This window comes from Lissotriton helveticus, chromosome 7, assembly GCF_964261635.1.
Source record: "Lissotriton helveticus chromosome 7, aLisHel1.1, whole genome shotgun sequence".
In the NCBI taxonomy this organism is placed as follows: domain Eukaryota; kingdom Metazoa; phylum Chordata; class Amphibia; order Caudata; family Salamandridae; genus Lissotriton; species Lissotriton helveticus.
In genome coordinates, this window is record NC_136068.1 from 1,684,276,803 (window position 1) to 1,684,294,023 (window position 17,221).

The following is a 17,221-nucleotide window of genomic DNA, read 5'->3' on the forward strand; positions in this document are numbered from 1 at the left end:
GCTTGCCTTTGTTACCGCCTCTAGGGCTGGTATCGGTGTCACGATTATTATTCGCTTACCTTGTGCCAGGGCTCGTTCTTTTGCTATAGCTGTCTGTGTTGCAGTAAGAATTTTTTCCGTTGGGCTAAATTTCATTTCAGCTTTAGTGTACAAGTGTGATTTGAATGCAATTGGTACCTTTTCTCCCTCATTAGAGGTCAGGTATGTGAATCCGCATCTTCCTGGGATGACTCGAATCACAAGATTGCGTGTGTTATCACGTGTTTCTAATTTTGTTTTAATTAACATGTCTGTTTGTAAGGATCTCAGAATTTCTGTGTGTATTTGAGTCCAATTGGTTCTTTTAAAATCTGGTTTTATTAGATCATAAAGGGGTTTGACCCTTTCTGCGTAATTTGCAATGTATGTTCTTCCGAAATTTAGGAAGCCTAGAATTGACTGTAGGTTTTTTAGTGTTCTAGGTGCTTGGAGTACGGCACATTTCTCTAGGAAATTGTCAGCCAGGCTTTTGCCTTCACTTGATAATTCATATCCTAAGAACAGGACTGTTAGATGGGCAATTCTAGATTTTTTAAAGTTGAATTTGTAACCCTCTGCTGCGAACCCAAGTATTATGGTGTTCACTCTCTTCAAGTGAGTATCCAAGTCATCATCTGTTAAGTATATGTCGTCGACATAAGATAATGCTTCGTCATCATATGTTTGTAGTAATTCTGTTACTCTCGCTGAGAATACTCCTGGGCTGTTCTTGTACCCCTGGGCTAACCGACAGAATTGTTTTTGAGTGCCATTTATTGAGAACGCGGACAAATATCTGCTCTCTGGTGCTATATTTTGACAAAAGAATCCATTAGAGATGTCTAATGTTGTTTTGTATTTTTTGCGCACTATGTTATTCATTAGTGCAGCACTATGCGAGTTTTGCACTGCAAAAGTTTTGCAACATGAGTTAAGGTGTCTGTAATCCAAAACTAGACGATATGAATTGTCTGGTTTGGAGACCGGAAACAAAGGGTTGTTCATTTTTGAGGTGCAAGTTTCAATCACCCCTTGGTATTCTAGTTGATCTAGGATTTCTTTTACCTGTTTTTTAGCTTCTTGCTTAATTGGGTACTGTCTTTGTGCAGTAGGTTGTTATTTTAACTGGATTTTGTGAGGAGGAGAGTCCTCATCCCATCCTACATGATTTTTATATAAAGCAGGAGCTTGAGCTACTGCCCACTTTCTAGCAAGTGTGTATTTTTTATGAATTGGGATATGATTTGAGAAGGCAGGCATAATTATTTCTTCGCCATGAGGGCAGTCCCTGACAAACTCTGGTGGCCAGTCTTTTTCAGCTAGAAGGATGTCATAGCCCTTGGAGAGATTATCCCAAAATAGTCCCCTTTTTTTTCTAGTCTTATCCCCTTCTATACGTAAAGTTATTTCATATATTTTGTGAGGTTTGCTAACTCTGGTGTCTGCAGTTTCCACTTGAAGATATTCATTCGTGTCCACTGTCTCCAGATGATTCATAAGGACTTTGCGAGCTATGCTCACTTCTGCTGCGCTGTCTAGCATTGTCTGAGCCCATTCTCCGTTTTTCAGTTGTGTCCTCAGTATTCTTGGCATTGTTAACTACTTTAACACTGGCTACCTTCTTTTTTGGAAATTGTAATTTCTTTTTTAGATGAGCAGGTTCCTTGTCTTTGGACTTGACGTGCTCTTCTCTTTGTTCTGATCGTCCTCTTCTTTCCGATTTCTGCGAGGAAGTCTGAAAAGATTGAGAGGGGCGTGTATCAATTTCTTGATATCTATCAGGCTTCTTTATATTATCCCTATTTCTAAGGTTGTATCTTTTCCCAGAGGGCTCACTTTGGGGAGACCTGTGTCCTTGGTTTGGAGATCTTTCTCTCCGCCGAGGAGACCTTCCTCTGGACTGGAATTTCTTTTCTTTAGGATTGGATTGTTTGTTTCCATCCCAGCTCTTTTTTTGTGATGTTAAATTATTATTAAAAAATACTTTTTCAGGACTTTCAATCAGTCGGGGTTTTACTGGTATTCCACCTAAACTATCTCTACCTAGTTCCTCATAGGATTTTTCTATGATTCTGGCAATTTCAGCTGGTTGGTCTGCTATATCTGTTTCTTTTAACCTCTGGCGGATCGCCACGTTTGCTGCTTCTCCCTTTATGTTGGCTAATAGTATTACCGAGACCTGCTTGAAGTCTTTCAGTAATTTCATACCAAGAGTTAAAGCGGGTTCTGGACCGTATTCGTCTTGAATTTGTTTTAGCACATCTGGTATTACCGAGATGGATGGAACGCCATGCGTTTTTGTGTAAATGGAAGCAAAGACTGTACCCCAAGTGTCACAGTCCTCCATGTGTGGTGCGATTCCCATTGGAAGACAGATAGTCAGAATCCTGTGTTTTTCTAACGGGGTGGTGTCTGGAAGCACCGCCTCTATTTGGGTGATTTTTTGTGCTAACCAGAATGGTATTTGTTCCCGTTTAGCTGGTACTTTACCTAGGCAGGACTGTATGTTCTGTGGTGTAATTTTATTTGTGTTCCCCTGATGAGGGGTCAGCTGTGGAATTTTAATTGTTGGTTGGATTGTTGAAGTCCGCATTACATATTGGACTAATTGTCTATGTAATTTTATTAATTGTTTTAGTTGTATTAAAAGATTTGCTGCAGACATCCCATCGATGTCTGGATGTGGTGTGTATCCGGCTAGGACCGGCCACGTTGCTCCTGGTCTACCTAACGGACCGAGCCTGGTGATGTGATTATTATGTTTTAGGGCGCCATTAAACAAGAGCAGGTGCTCTTGAAATTTAAGTGGTACTTCCACCTCCTCGAAAGGAAGGTACTCATTAGGAGGTTCCTCTGTTTTGTAATAGTGGAAGACCATTGTTACAGCGTTTGCTGCTGGAAAGTGTATCCATGAATAGAACACCTCTGTCTGCCGATATTCGTGTGCCTCTATTACGAATATGACTGTGCCACCTCTAGGTGTCAGTCCATTTTCTATACGTTTTAAAGTTATAGATTTTCGTATATTGACCGCGATGAGTATTATATTCGGGTCTGTTTCTTGCATAGCATTATCAGCTGCTACGAGTTCAGCTGCTATTCTAGCTGCCTCTCTTTCTCCTTCACTGTCTGACATTGTACTGCCCAGAAGGTTATTCCGTTTGTTTGCAGATCAGGTTTCTTATGGAAACAAAGATTAGATGCACAATATTTTGGAACAGTGTATCCTTCAACGTTGACTAAACCAAGAACCATACATAGGAGTTTCCTCCTGCGAGGTTTGGCGGATATGACCTTTCACCCACTCCAGACGTCTTTGGAGTATTATGGGAAAAAAGGGGTCTGAGTGAAAAAGCACGACTGAGTTACTCTAATGTCTTGCGTTAGTTTTATCGCCTTTCCAAACGTTTGGGTGCCATGTAGTGTAGTTCCTATTATCCCAATAGGCTCTGCGCATTGGAATAATACCTTCAATAGTATAGGCCTAGACCAGACGTTAACTAGGTCTTCTACTGTCGATATTAGACTTAAAGTTTTGGGTTTGCCAGCTAGCTCAGAGTTCACTAGAAACTTTCTCGAATAGGCAAGGAGGAGTTGAACCTCCCTGGATAGACAAGAAGGGATTTAGTTTCTGACAACCATAGAACATGACAACTTTGCTCTCCCCTAATCAAGAGTGTATCTCTAGAGTCGTGCGAAAACAAAAGACAACTTATTTTACTCAGTCAGTACGTGCATTCTTAGTCTCACCAGATTGTAGAGAAAAGGAAGAGACGGGCGTGTTCAATAAAAGATGTTATTTATTGATCAGTCTCTTTTCTCATACAAGAGAAATGGATCGATATTATCGCAATACTTATGGTTAAGTAAAGTGCATACAATAAAAGCAGAAGTCTAAAATAATACTGTAAAAACATTTATATGGTTTCTAAGCCATATAGTGGTTTAAAATGGATAAAATAGATACATACATATATACATTTGACTAATCGTACTCAACTGGTGTTTCTAACTACGCCTACCCCGGTGTACCTGACCTAAGCCTAATACGTGGGCGGGAATAGAAAGTAGCAGTTTAAGTTAAGTTTGTTTTGCCAAGTGACTGACTCAAGAATTCTCTGCGAGGGGTTATTCAGTTCTGTACCTGGAATTTAGGATGAATGAGGGATGGTATCTCTCGTCTCTGGTCTCGATATTCCAGGCTGCCTGCGAGGGCTGCTTGGAAGCGCCGGAGCTGGATTTCTCGGCAGGAGAAAGCAGCGTCTCGTTCTCAGCGCGTCAGGAAGGCGGGGCTGCGCCAGCGGGGTCTGCTCTGCTCTGGGCTTCGGCAAGTCTGGCTGCTCCGATCTCGTCACCACCGCGTGTGTTTGCTTAAGGCAATATCGGTAATATTTATACCTGTAAGGTGCCGAGATTGACGTAAGGATGGACATAGATACGTCAATAAGGATGTCATACGAACTGGTCGTTAGCACATTCTTTTGCTGAAGTTCTCGGTGAAATCAAAACAATGGCCGCAGGGTTTTTCCCAGGTTGTCATAGGTTTGATTTGTTTTGAGAACTCCGTATGCCTTATCAGGGGCTGGAGGAATATTGCTTGTCTAATTAGAAGGCAAGCGTTATGACCTAATCAGATAACACGTTCCTGTGCCGTGGTGTGGCTTAATCAGATAACGGTTTCTGCATCATGGGGATGGCTGCTAGTTAACTTGTTAACCAGAACAGGGTCAGGAATAGGGGGATCGATACAGAACCTATAGGAATACATCACAGGATGAAAAAACAATTCATACTACTCAGATTTGTCGGTTAAAAACAAGTAAAAACAACCATCCTCGAATAAAAGCTTTAAAATTTGAAGAGCCCAGTTGTAAGGCGGCAATATGAAGCCCGGATCGTGGATAAAAATTTGCTCATCCTACGAGAGTTCATATCTTCGATCATCCTCATACAATCTGCTTTAGGTGGGCCCGGCGCATGTGCCACATACAATTTAAAAAGCATGATACAGACATACCACCCTGAAAGCACCTGATCTCAGAAGTTAAGCAGGGTCAGGCCTGGTTAGTACCTGGATGGGAGACCGCCTGGGAATACCAGGTCCTGTAGGCTTAAAAAAGAAAAAAAGTGCCAACCAATAACGGTCTCAAACAAAGCTGTGTGCTGGTGCCCCTCGTCTTTAATCTCTACGTGGCTGTTCTGGATAAAGCTTTGGAAGGTGGGGAAAGTGCTGCTCCAAATACTTCAGTACACTGATGATATTGTAATTATACCCATTTTGGAAACCGTGGGAGATTTGTCCACTATGGTGGGAACCAAGGACTCACAGGCCAAAATACACCAGGCCCATGAGGATCTTATAAAGGTTGCGGCTCCCGTCCTCTTCAGTAACACGCAGAATGCAAGGAGGGGCCACTCGTGTAAATCTCATGGTACAACGCTGCCTGTAGAAGAGCAAAGGGGGAACTCCTTAGAGTGATAAAGGAGGGTCTAGGTGGGGAACCGCTAAGAGAGCTCAGATGGGCATATAAAAAACTTACAGCCCACGCCAAAGCTGAATGGGAAGAGAGCCAATGGGACGAGCTTACTAAGTCTCTAGTAACACAGGATCACCGAATGTTTTGGAGAATAGTAAACGGGGGGTCGGGTAATCTACACTCGGCAATCGAGCCAAATATTGCACCAGAAGTGTGGCAGACACACTTTCAAACCCTCTATAGCTCTGAACCGGGAGAATCCACCATTGATTCCGGCACGGGTTGGCCTGTCTATAGGGGAGATCCAATAACACTCGGCGAGGTTAGGGCTGCAATAGCAGGACTTACCTCGGGGAAGGCGCCAGGATTGGATGGCCTACCCGGGGACCTGTTCAAGCAGGAGCCTAATATATGGACGCCCTACCTCGCCACCCTGTTCAATGGAATCCTTAGTGGTATGGAAATCCCTAGTACTTGGCTGGGGGCGGAGGTGGTCCCAATTTTCAAAAAGGGCTCGCCTCTCCTCCCAGTCAACTACAGACCAATCAGTTTAATTGATGTGGCACAGAAGCTGTTTGGTAGGGTACTGTTGAACCGGCTTCAAGACTGGGCAGAAGAGCTGGGTGTCCTTAGCCCGTACCAGGCGGGATTTAGAAGGGGTGTTTCTACGGTGGACCAGGTTTTTAGGCTAAATATCATCTACTGGAGGGCAGCGGTATTCGAGGGCGGCAGCCTATACACAATTTTTGTGGATCTGCGGGCCGCGTTCGACCTGGTGCCCAGAGGGAAACTGTGGAGCGTCCTGGCCGAGATGGGGGTTCCCCCGGATATCCTGATAATCTTGCAGAGATTGCATGAAAATAACTTTGCTCGAGTGAGGTGCGGGAGGTCCGGGGCTTTGACAGATAGATTCCCCGTTGACCGAGGAGTCAGACAGGGTTGTGTGCTGGCACCGACCCTGTTCTGCCTTTTTGTCAACGGGGTGATCGCTCACCTAAATGCAACTGAATATACTGATGCCCCCAAATTAAACGGCAGCAGGGTGCCTGCAATTATGTTTGCAGATGACACCCTGCTGCTGTCTAAAACCCCAATGGGGATACAGAGGATCCTTGACTCTTTTGTGGCCTTTTGCACTGACAGGGGCCTAGAAATTAATGTGGCCAAAACGAAGTTTATGGTTTTGAACCCAAGTCAGAGATTGCGCCCAAATCCGCTATTGGGAACCTCGCGGCTCGAGAGAGTTTCCACTTTTGACTATCTTGGCGTAACTCTTAATGAAACTATGTCTTGGGGACCCCACCAGAGCAGGGCTAATCTAAAATTGACACAGACCACAGGGGGCATCACGCGGATGCTAAATGGCTCCACATACCGACCATTGGGGTCGCTTATCCAGATCTATAAAGCGCAAGCAAGGGGCGCTACCATGTATGGGGCGGAATTGTGGGGACACACATCCTGTCTGTCTGTAACAGAGAACACATTTATCAGACAGATAGTCGCACTCCCGCCCAGCACCCCGCTCCTCCCCTTGAGGTTAGATCTGGCTTTGCGCCCCATAGCTGATGAACTAGGCTTGAGACCCATAGCCTTCTGGCGAAGGCTGTGGAGCAGCAACGAACTTCTCGCCTATAGGGCGGAATTAATGGAGCTACTGACCAACCCGAAAGCGCTATTGATCCCCTGGGTAAAATACATTCAAAACTCCTGTATGGTACTGGGGCTCCCAGACCTCTGGTCAAACCCTGCTAAAGCCTCACTAAATATTTCAAGGAAAGGTCTGGCTAGTGCTTATTATGAACATAAATTAGCCACAGCCTTAGATAGCCAGTCTGAAGGGTCACTAACTTCTGTCTTTTTGCAGAGCAAGGACTTGTACAGGCATGAGAGTGTTTTAGATGCCATTTCTCCCGTGTTGGCCAGGAAGCTGTTTCTCCAATGGAGATACGGCACACTGCCTTTACGATCCTTTACCAGTTCCTGGTCATCACCTCCCTCCACCAAGCAGTGCCCAGCTTGCACTGCGACGGAGGAAAGTGACTTACATGTGGTCCTATTTTGTCCAGCTTACAAGGCAGCGAGGAAATACTGGCTCCTACCATTGATTAGAAATCTGGGTGGCAGGGATACCTCCCAATGTATAGAATCCTAAAAACTGATGTTTCCAGTTCAACTGTATTTGCACCAGCTAAGTTCCTCACTAATGTTTGGTACACCCGCACTCGTATTTTGAAGATGCAAGCTCCCTCTTAATTTTAGGTTCAGCTTTTCTTTTACGCTGATTTACTAGCACGTATTTTTAAGGTTTTATATTGTCATTGATTATCCATGTGATTTTATAGTGACGACACATGTTTTACTGTATATCTATGTAGTGATCATGCATGTTTTATTGTATATCTTTGATGGCCAATGGCCGAAATAAAGATTGAATAACGAATTATGGACAAATCCTGAATTGGCTTACAGAGAGCCGTGACTGTGCGCTATAGGTATAACCAAAAAAAAACACTTTTTGTTAATCAGGGGAAGACCAACATAGTCATCTTTGGGAAATACCAACAAAAGAAAACAGCCCAATGGCAGCTTTCCCCGTAGTGTTGGACATATATTTCATGTACTCTCAAATCTCTGCCTATAAGAACATTCTTACTCTTCCCTGGCAGGCCAGGAGAGCCACGTTGAGGTTGGAGATGGGACTTGTCAGTCTGGATCTTAAATGCCTAGGGGACCTAATGAAATACTACATCTGTACCCTGTGAGCTCCAGCACCCTTGCTCAAAGCACATATTAAGACCATTTTTGAAGAGGAAAGTCTGCCATGGCAGTCACAGTTGGCAGTGGTAACATGTCTTCTGGAAATTTAAACCTGCAAACTGCGATATACCCGTAACAGCCTGAAAAAACCTGTGAACATGCATGTCAAGAAAGATTAATTGAAACGAGACATTGAAAGGCTATGCCACAGATCCAACTTTTCAGTATTGGACGCCACCTATATCCCGGGGGAAGCTCAGGCGTAACTCAAGCAATCACTGACAGCCCAGGTACGAAGGAAAATTACTTATATGATGCAGCCTGCACTGGCCACATGGATTTTAACCCATCCTGGGCATGGCGGGACGATACAGCTGCTTGTCGTCTATGCAGTCACCACCGAGAATCTTGGCTCCACTTGCTGTGATGGTGTCCAAACATTATAAACAAACGACACTGCTTGCTATCCTCGTGATGCAAGGCTAATGGCCTCAAACACTGCATAGAAGCTTCGGATCTGTGTTTCTCCTCGAACACCACCCAGACCCTAGCAAGGCTGGGGAAATGTATCAATCAGATTTGCACCCCCTTTACAAACACAACAAAAGTTACCATCATTAACCATCAAGCCGTAGACCCCGGCCTGCAGAAGCATCCCCAAACCTAAAATCCCCAAACTAAAAACCAAATTAGCATAGAGACAAAAGACAAAAGAATAAACAAGGGGAGATAATCATACACTAGATAGAAAGTATGTATTTTGTCCAGCCGGACAAGAATTTATTTTCATAATAGTTTTCAATTAGTAGCGTTTAAGAAACAGTCAATAACAAGTGGGCACAGCCGTGACCCACAAAACACAAGAAAAAACAACGAAAAGGATTGGCCAAAAGGCAAGCCAAATTGGGTCTGAATACTTGTACTCAGTTTACACAGACATAGATTAACTTATAAACACCATTGCACACTCTAATACAGCTCAATCTTAGTGCATAAGGTGTATTGGTGTCGACGACCTTTCAATGCCACTATTAAATACAAGGCATCATCTTCAGGACAATAGAATTATACATTGTAGTCTTGATAGTATTATGCTACGCCTTTTTACATTTACTTTACATTTAAAATGACCAGGGACAAGGTAAGATACACACAGGAAAAAAGGGGGGAGAAAAAGGTGTAAATCATATTTAGAAAAATAAGCTAGGCATGTTTTCAGCATAGAAACGGTGACATTTGTGAATAAAACGTCGATTTGTATGGTTATTGCTGTGCAAAGTTCGTGCTCGGGTGATATAGATATGAGAATCATGTCAGAACCACGTTAGGACTATATAGGTGGTTGTTCATAGTTTTCTCAAGCATAAAGCGCGTGACCCAGTCCTGTAGGTTAAAATTGGCGTGTTTAGCGGGTTGGTCCGAACTTGGCTCGTGAGGACGGGTTCCATCGTTGGTACATGCTGATACAAAAATTTAAAAATGGCACAGTACATAGTGGTGAAGGGTGATTGGAAAACGGGTAGTCATTTATGCCGTGTGTGGTTTAAAATCGGCGCAGTGCGTACAATTAAACAAAAGTGCATAGTGAACGGGGATTTGTCTATGGCAGGAGTTATAATTGAGTCTCACGTAATTCTGTGAGGCGCGCGGGCCTTCACAATTTAATTAGGAAAGGTTGCTCGGCCAACAGCCAGGGTACCTGTGTGGGCGAAATTCCAAGATTACAAGGAGTCTATGTGGGAATACAATGGTGGGTGGAATAAAACCAAAACACATATTTACCAGTTCCACTTTATAAGTCTCACAGCGTCCCTGCGCAACAGCGTGTGTTTGGACGTCAGCCGGTGGAAAATGCACAATCGCATTTATCTGAGAACAGAATTGTAAGCAGGTATTAGGCGGAAACGCCAGGCTGTGACAGCGGGTGGCAGAGGAGGGCAGAGTTTGGGCATGAGCACTTACTGTGGTAGTGGTGAGCTCGATTGCCTCCTCTACTTCCGTGTTTCCTGAGAGACTCGTGATTGCTGGTTCAGTGCCCGGTATATAGATCAAAGCAGCACTATCACCAGAAAGCGATGAAGGACAAAGCAGCAATATCACCAGAAAGCGATGAAGGACTAAGGAATCTCAGGTTAAGGGATTAAGATGGAAAGGCGGCAGAAATCTTAAGGTGGTGTGGTATTGATAGTGTCAGTGCAGATGGAATGAGATAAAATTACAGGGGTGAAAGCATGCAAGGTGACACAGCATGTGACTTAAATACATGTTATAGTACAAAGTACAGAAAGCATTTTATAATAGGGAGGTCCAGTCCTCAAGGTGGTTGAGGCCACTGAATGCTGTTGGTCCTTAAAATCCAGTGTAGTTCCTCTTTGTTGAGTAATTGCGATATGTCAGCCCCTCGTGGAGGCGGTTTGATCAATGTTATTATTGTCCATTTGAGGTCATTGTCCGTATGTCCTTTGTCTGTAAAGTGATCCACAAGGGGGGCATTAGCAGTTTTGCAGCGAATCCTGCTGCGATGCTGTCCGATCCTGAGTTTGATTTTCTGGCTTGTTTGACCTACGTAGATCATCATGCATGGGCACAAAATAGCGTACACTACATTTGCTGAGTTACAATTTGAAAAGTACTTTCTCTCAAATTTGATGGTTCCATACTCGAAGGTTTTTCCTTCAACAGTTTAATCACAACAAACACAGCTGCCACATTTAGCAAGCCCTGTCAAGGTAGGTAGGCCCCATGCATCATTAAGTGTGGTTTTCAAGGTTGTTTGAGGGAGAAATGCCCGGACAAGATGATCTTTTATGTTTTTGGCCCGTTTAAAGGTGAACAACGTACGTTCAAGGTTCAATTGTCCTGCATTTAGCACAGGCCAATGCTTTACTACACTCTTTCTTATTGCATTGGATGCTGGAGAGAATGTAGTGACACAAATGAGGCGCTCCTGCATTTTTTGGGCTTGGGTTCTAGAAGTTTCCCTTGGGCAGTACCATGCGTGTTTGAGTGAGCGTCGCACGAGTTTACGGGGATAGCCTCTTGCTCTGAGCTTATTGCTTAGCGTCTTGGCTTCGCTGAAGTAGTCCTCTTTAAAGTAACAATTACTCCTTATGCGAAGGAACTGGGAAAAAGGGAGGGAATCTCTCAGTGCGCGTGGGTGGTGACTGCTATAGTTAAGTAGAGTGTTCCGCTCAGTCAGTTTGCGATGTAGACTGGTGGTGAGACGGCCCTCCGTGTGTTTTATCACTAGATCCAAGAAGGGAAGTGATTCTTTGCTGGTGGAGAGTGTGTAGTTTAGGCCACCACTGTTATTGTTGAGCCAGTGATGGAATTGTGTGAGGCCATCAGAGGATTCAGTCCACAGTAGGAAAATATCATCTATGTACCGTTTCTACAAGGCGATGCCACTGTGGAAAGGGTTAGACGTGTCAAGGATACAAGATGTCTCAAGGTGGTCCATATAGAGAATGACCAGATTGGGAGCAAAAATCGCTCCCATTGATGTGCCGCGCACTTGGCCATAGAACTGCCCTTCAAAAAGGAAAAAATTCTTTGTCAGACATATCTCCAATAGTTGGAGAATAAAAACAGAGGGGACATTATGTGGGTTTGGACGTGTTTCCAACACTTTCTCAATGACACGGAGGGATTCATATTGAGGAATGTTAGTATATAATGATTCCACATCCAGCGTGCACATGGTGCTGGATGTGGGACCAAATGGGAGGTCTTCAATAAGATTAATCATGTCCATACTGTCTTTTATGTAACAGATGGTGCTAGGGACACATTATTTCATAAAGTAGTCTATGTAGTGTCCAAGGGGTTCCAGGACGGAACCACACCCCGAGACGATGGGCCTGCCGGGTGGGGATTCTGAGTTCTTATGAATCTTGGGGAGACAGTAGAATACTGGAATGCGTGGGGCCTTGGTGTTCAGGAATTCATATTCTTTTTTTGATAGGAAACCTTATTCTAGGGCTTCCGTGGTGACTTGAGAAATAAGTTTCTGAATCTCACTGGTCGGGTTGCGGGGTAATTTGCAATAATGCTCAGTATTACTGAGTTGTCGTAGGATTTCTTTTTTGTATAGGTCAAGATCTTGAATGACCATCCCCCCCTCCCTTATCCGCCAGTTTTATGACGAGGGAATGGTTGTTTTTTAGGGTGGACAAGGCATTTTTCCCATGGATGGTAATGTTATAAGGCACAAATGATCTCTTATTTTCAAGGTCTGCAAGATCTTTTAAGACTAATTTTTCAAAAGTGGGGATTTCGGGAGGTATCATACCTGCAGTGGGGGAGAATTTGGACGGTGGCTTAAACGGGGTGTTGTAGTGTTTAGTTGGAAAGCGATTTAGAATGAAAAAACTATGTAGACGTACCTTTCTGAAAACTCTTAGAAGTTCGGTCTGAGCGTCCAAAAAATTGGGGCGTATTATAGGCACAAATGATAGGCCTTTATTGAGCAATGAGATTTCATCAGCCGATAAAGAATATTGAGTGAGATTGAAAATTGGTAGAAGACCTTCTTCTACGTCCGGTGTCTTATAGTTTTTTGTTGGATCAGAAGCTACTACCAACGGTAGTGCTGGCGGCGGGTGGACCGTTCGCCTGGGGGGTTGGGTCCTCTCGATGGTTGTTTACCTCTTGCCGCCCCTGGGGGTTCCGATTGGCCTTGTCCCCTTCCTAAAAAATTCCTGTGTGAGGGACCTGGGCTATCGTGTTGGTCAGAATTATCTGACGAATATGTGTTTTGGTTTTATTCCACCCACCATTGTATTCCCACATAGACTCCTTGTAATCTTGGAATTTCGCCCACACAGGTACCCTGGCTGTTGGCCGAGCAAACTTTTATAATTAAATTGTGAAGGCCCGCGCACCTCACAGAATTACGTGAGACTCAATTATAACTCCTGCCATAGGTAAATCCCCGTTCACTATGCACTTTTGTTTAATTGTACGCACTGCGCCGATTTTAAACCACACGCGGCATAAATGACTACCCGTTTTCCAATCACCCTTCACCACTATGTACTGCGCTGTTTTTACATTTTTGTATCAGCATGTACCCACGATGGAACCCGTCCTCACGAGCCAAGTTCGGACCAACCCGCTAAACACGCCAATTTTAACCTACAGGACTGGGTCACGCGCTTTATGCTTGCGAAAACTATGAACAACCACCGTGACATTGATCCACATTCTGTCCATCATTGTTGTGTTTGCAATTACCGCTCTACGTGTACTGGGGATGCTCAGACGTGAGTCCCAGGCACTCCACACCACTGGAGTCAAGCTAGCCGGGCTGATGAGAGGTATTACCTCGAAACCGGGCCGGTCCTCGGATGCTTGATTCCGTTCTGGGAAGGACATGGCTTCTGTAGTTCGGACTGGACTGTTCCCATGGGGCACAGGGTCAGCGCTGATTTGCATATCGCCATTGTCTAACCCAGGGTGGTGTGGAGTGGAAAAACGATGGATTTGGGCCCAGATCTTTGGACTGGGGTGAATGTGTGACATTGATCCACATTCTGTCCATCATTGTTGTGTTTGCAATTACCGCTCTAAGTGTACTGGGGATGCTCAGACGTGAGTCCCAGGCACTCCACACCACTGGAGTCAAGCTAGCCGGGCTGATGAGAGGTGTTACCTCGAAACCGGGCCGGTCCTCGGATGCTTGATTCCGTTCTGGGAAGGACATGGCTTCTGTAGTTCGGACTGGACTGTTCCCATGGGGCACAGGATCAGCGCTGATTTGCATATCGCCATTGTCTAACCCAGGGTGGTGTGGAGTGGAAAAACGATGGATTTGGGCCCAGATCTTTGGACTGGGGTGAATGTGTGACATTGATCCACATTCTGTCCATCATTGTTGTGTTTGCAATTACCGCTCTAAGTGTACTGGGGATGCTCAGACGTGAGTCCCAGGCACTCCACACCACTGGAGTCAAGCTAGCCGGGCTGACGAGAGGTGTTACCTCGAAACCGGGCCGGTCCTCGGATGCTTGATTCCGTTTTGGGAAGGACATGGCTTCTGTAGTTCGGACTGGACTGTTCCCATGGGGCACAGGGTCAGCGCTGATTTGCATATCGCCATTGTCTAACCCAGGGTGGTGTGGAGTGGAAAAACTATGGATTTGGGCCCAGATCTTTGGACTGAGGTGAATGTGTGACATTGATCCACATTCTGTCCATCATTGTTGTGTTTGTATTTAATAATGGCATCGAAACGTCGTCGACACCAATACACCTTATGCACTAAGATTGAGCTGTATTAGAGTGTGCAATGGTGTTTATAAGTTAATCTATGTCTGTGTAAACTGAGTACAAGTATACAGACCCAATTTGGCTTGCCTTTTGGCCAATCCTTTTCGTTGTTTTGTCTTGTGTTTTGTGGGCGACTGTTTCTTAAACGCTACTAATTGAAAACTAATATGAAAATAAATTCTTGTCCGGCTGGACAAAAGACATACTTTCTATCTAGTGTATGATTATCTCCCCTTGTTTATTCTTTTAGAATAGGGACCACTGTTCTCTATAACATGATACCACCCAAGGTCCCTACCGAATTACCTTTTGGTTCCCTTGTCCTTGTATAAATATTAAAAATAGCGACAGCCAGTTTGGCACCTGTCCTTCAAAAGGTCCAAAAGTTACAAGACCACGTGGTCTAACTCAAGCAATGCAAGAAATCACCGTGTTTTTAAGACAAGAAACTGCACAGCTAACAGCTAAGGTTATTGTTGCATCAAACCATCAAATCGTCAAGGGTCCAAATCACAAGACATGTTATACACCGCAACACGCCAGTTTGGTCCGAGTCACCCAACTGTGCCTGATGTCCAATATTGAAGACAAAAAATCTGAACCAAATGCTGCAATGGCAATGTTGGAAGGACTAGTAAAGCTCCATGTCAATTTTGCTTTACCACTGAATGTTATCATTTTAATTGATTTTACTAATGTGATTTAATATGATACATTGCTAAGTCTGATTTTAGGTGTTTACATGTAATTATTTTCAGTAATCGATCATGAATACAATTACTTAAGAGAGACCCTTAGAGGTGCCAACTTGTATCTAAGTAGACAACAAAGGTTGCACTTCCATAATCCAACTTAGAAATGGTTAGGGCCTGAATAGCAGACTTGAAGTCATCAGGGGGGAGGAAGGGCCTTATTTTTTTTAGGATGCTCATTTGAAAGTATGTTCCTTTGGTCGCTGAGCTGATGTGCTACTGCATGTTCAAGTTCTTATCTAGCATTATTTCCAGTGATCTAATAGGATATATAATGTGTGGTACACAGTTGAGAGCTGTTAGTTGTTTCACATATTCTTCAGTATTGTGAGATTACTTGGGTGTGGATGTTTGGAGGAATTCCATTTTGAGAGAGTTTAGTTTGAGGTGGTTGGAGGTCAGCCAATCTTGGGTTCAATCATTAATTAATCAATCAATCAGGGGAATTGTAAGCGCACTACTCACCTGTGAGGGTTTCAAGACGCTGGGGAGGTGCGGCGGGGGGGATAAGCAGCTTTGTTCTGTTGAAGAGCCAGGTCTTGAGTGTGTTCCTAAAGATGTTCATGGAGGGTGCACGTCTGTTGTCGATCGGGAGTTCGTTCCAGGTCTTTGCCGTGATATAGGAAAAAGGTCTCCCCCCTGTTCTGGCTCTGCGGATCCGCTGGATTATGGTGAGGGTGAGGTCGGTGGATCGGAGGTTTCGCTTGGGTGTGTGGAAGGAGATTCTCTCACTGAGGTATTTTGGTCTGGATTTGTTAGGCATTTGTAGGTGTGGGTGTATCTAGAAGGTGATTCTCCTTTCTATGGGGAGCCAGTGGAGGTTCTGCAGGTGTCCGGTGATGCGCTTATGTCGAAGGATGCCGAGGGCGAGTCTGGCTGCCGTAATCTGTATGGTCTGGAGTTTGCAGGGTAGGGACTTGTTGATCCCGGCATAGAGGGCATTTCCGTAGTCCAGTCTGCTAGTTATGAGTGCATGGGTGACGGTCTTCTTTGATTCGGGGGGATCCATTTGAAGGTCTTTCGGAGGATGCAGAGGTGTTGAATCAGCTGGAGGCGACGTCTTTGACCTGTCGGGACATGGAGAGGGAGTAGTCGAGTACGATACCGAGGTTACGGGCGTGGTCCATAGGGGTGGGAGGGCTACTGAGGGCGGTGGACTACCAGGTATTTTCCCATGCAGAAGGGGAGGGTCCGAGCATGAGGACATCTGTCTTCTCCGAGTTGAACTTCAGGCAGCTGTTGCTCATTCAGGATGTGATGTCCTTCTTTCCTTACTGGAATTTGCACCTGGTGGTAATGAGGTCCTTATTGAGGGAGAGAATGAGCTTGGTGTCGTCGGCATGGGATACTATGCTGACTCCATGCTGTTTGACGATGGCAGTGAGGGAGGCCATGTAGGTGTTTAAGAGCGTGGGGCTGAGCAAGGATCCTAGGGGTACTCCAAAGTTGATTTCCATTAGTTAGGAGAGGAAGGGTGGTAGTCTGATTCTTTGGGTTATGCCAGTGAGGACGGAGCGGATCCAGTCGAGGGTGGTTCCCTGAATTCCTGCGTCGCAGAGTCTGGTGGTGAGTGTGCAGTGGGTGATGATGAGCGGTCGAGTAGGATCAGGGCCGCGGTATGTCCTTGGTCGAGGAGAGTGCATATGTCAGTTGTGGCAGTGAGTTCAGCGGTCTTGGCGCTGTGGTTGCTGCAGAATCTGGAATGGGAGGGGTCGAGGATGAAGTTTTCTTTGATGAATCTTGTCAGCTGGGCATTGACGGTCTTCTCTGTGACTTTGGTCGCGAACAGGAGATGAGTCGGTAGTTTTTGAAATCCGTGGGATCTGCTGAGAGCTTCTTGAGCAGGGGTCTGACTTCTGCGCATTTCCAGTCACTAGGTTAGATGCCGGTCTTGAAGGTGGCGATGATAGTGTGTTGTAGTACTGGAGCAATGGCGGTGGTGGC

The 17,221-nt window shown here is 44.9% G+C and overlaps 1 protein-coding gene and 1 pseudogene across 1 annotated transcript in view; both read left to right on the top strand.

Annotated features, from left to right (window-relative positions):
- The window catches only part of LOC144767619 (putative methyltransferase DDB_G0268948), a 495,479-nt gene that overhangs the window by 323,766 nt on the left and 154,492 nt on the right, over positions 1-17,221 (top strand). The window lies entirely within an intron of this gene.
- On the top strand, positions 5,022-5,130 carry LOC144771106 (5S ribosomal RNA; annotated as a pseudogene).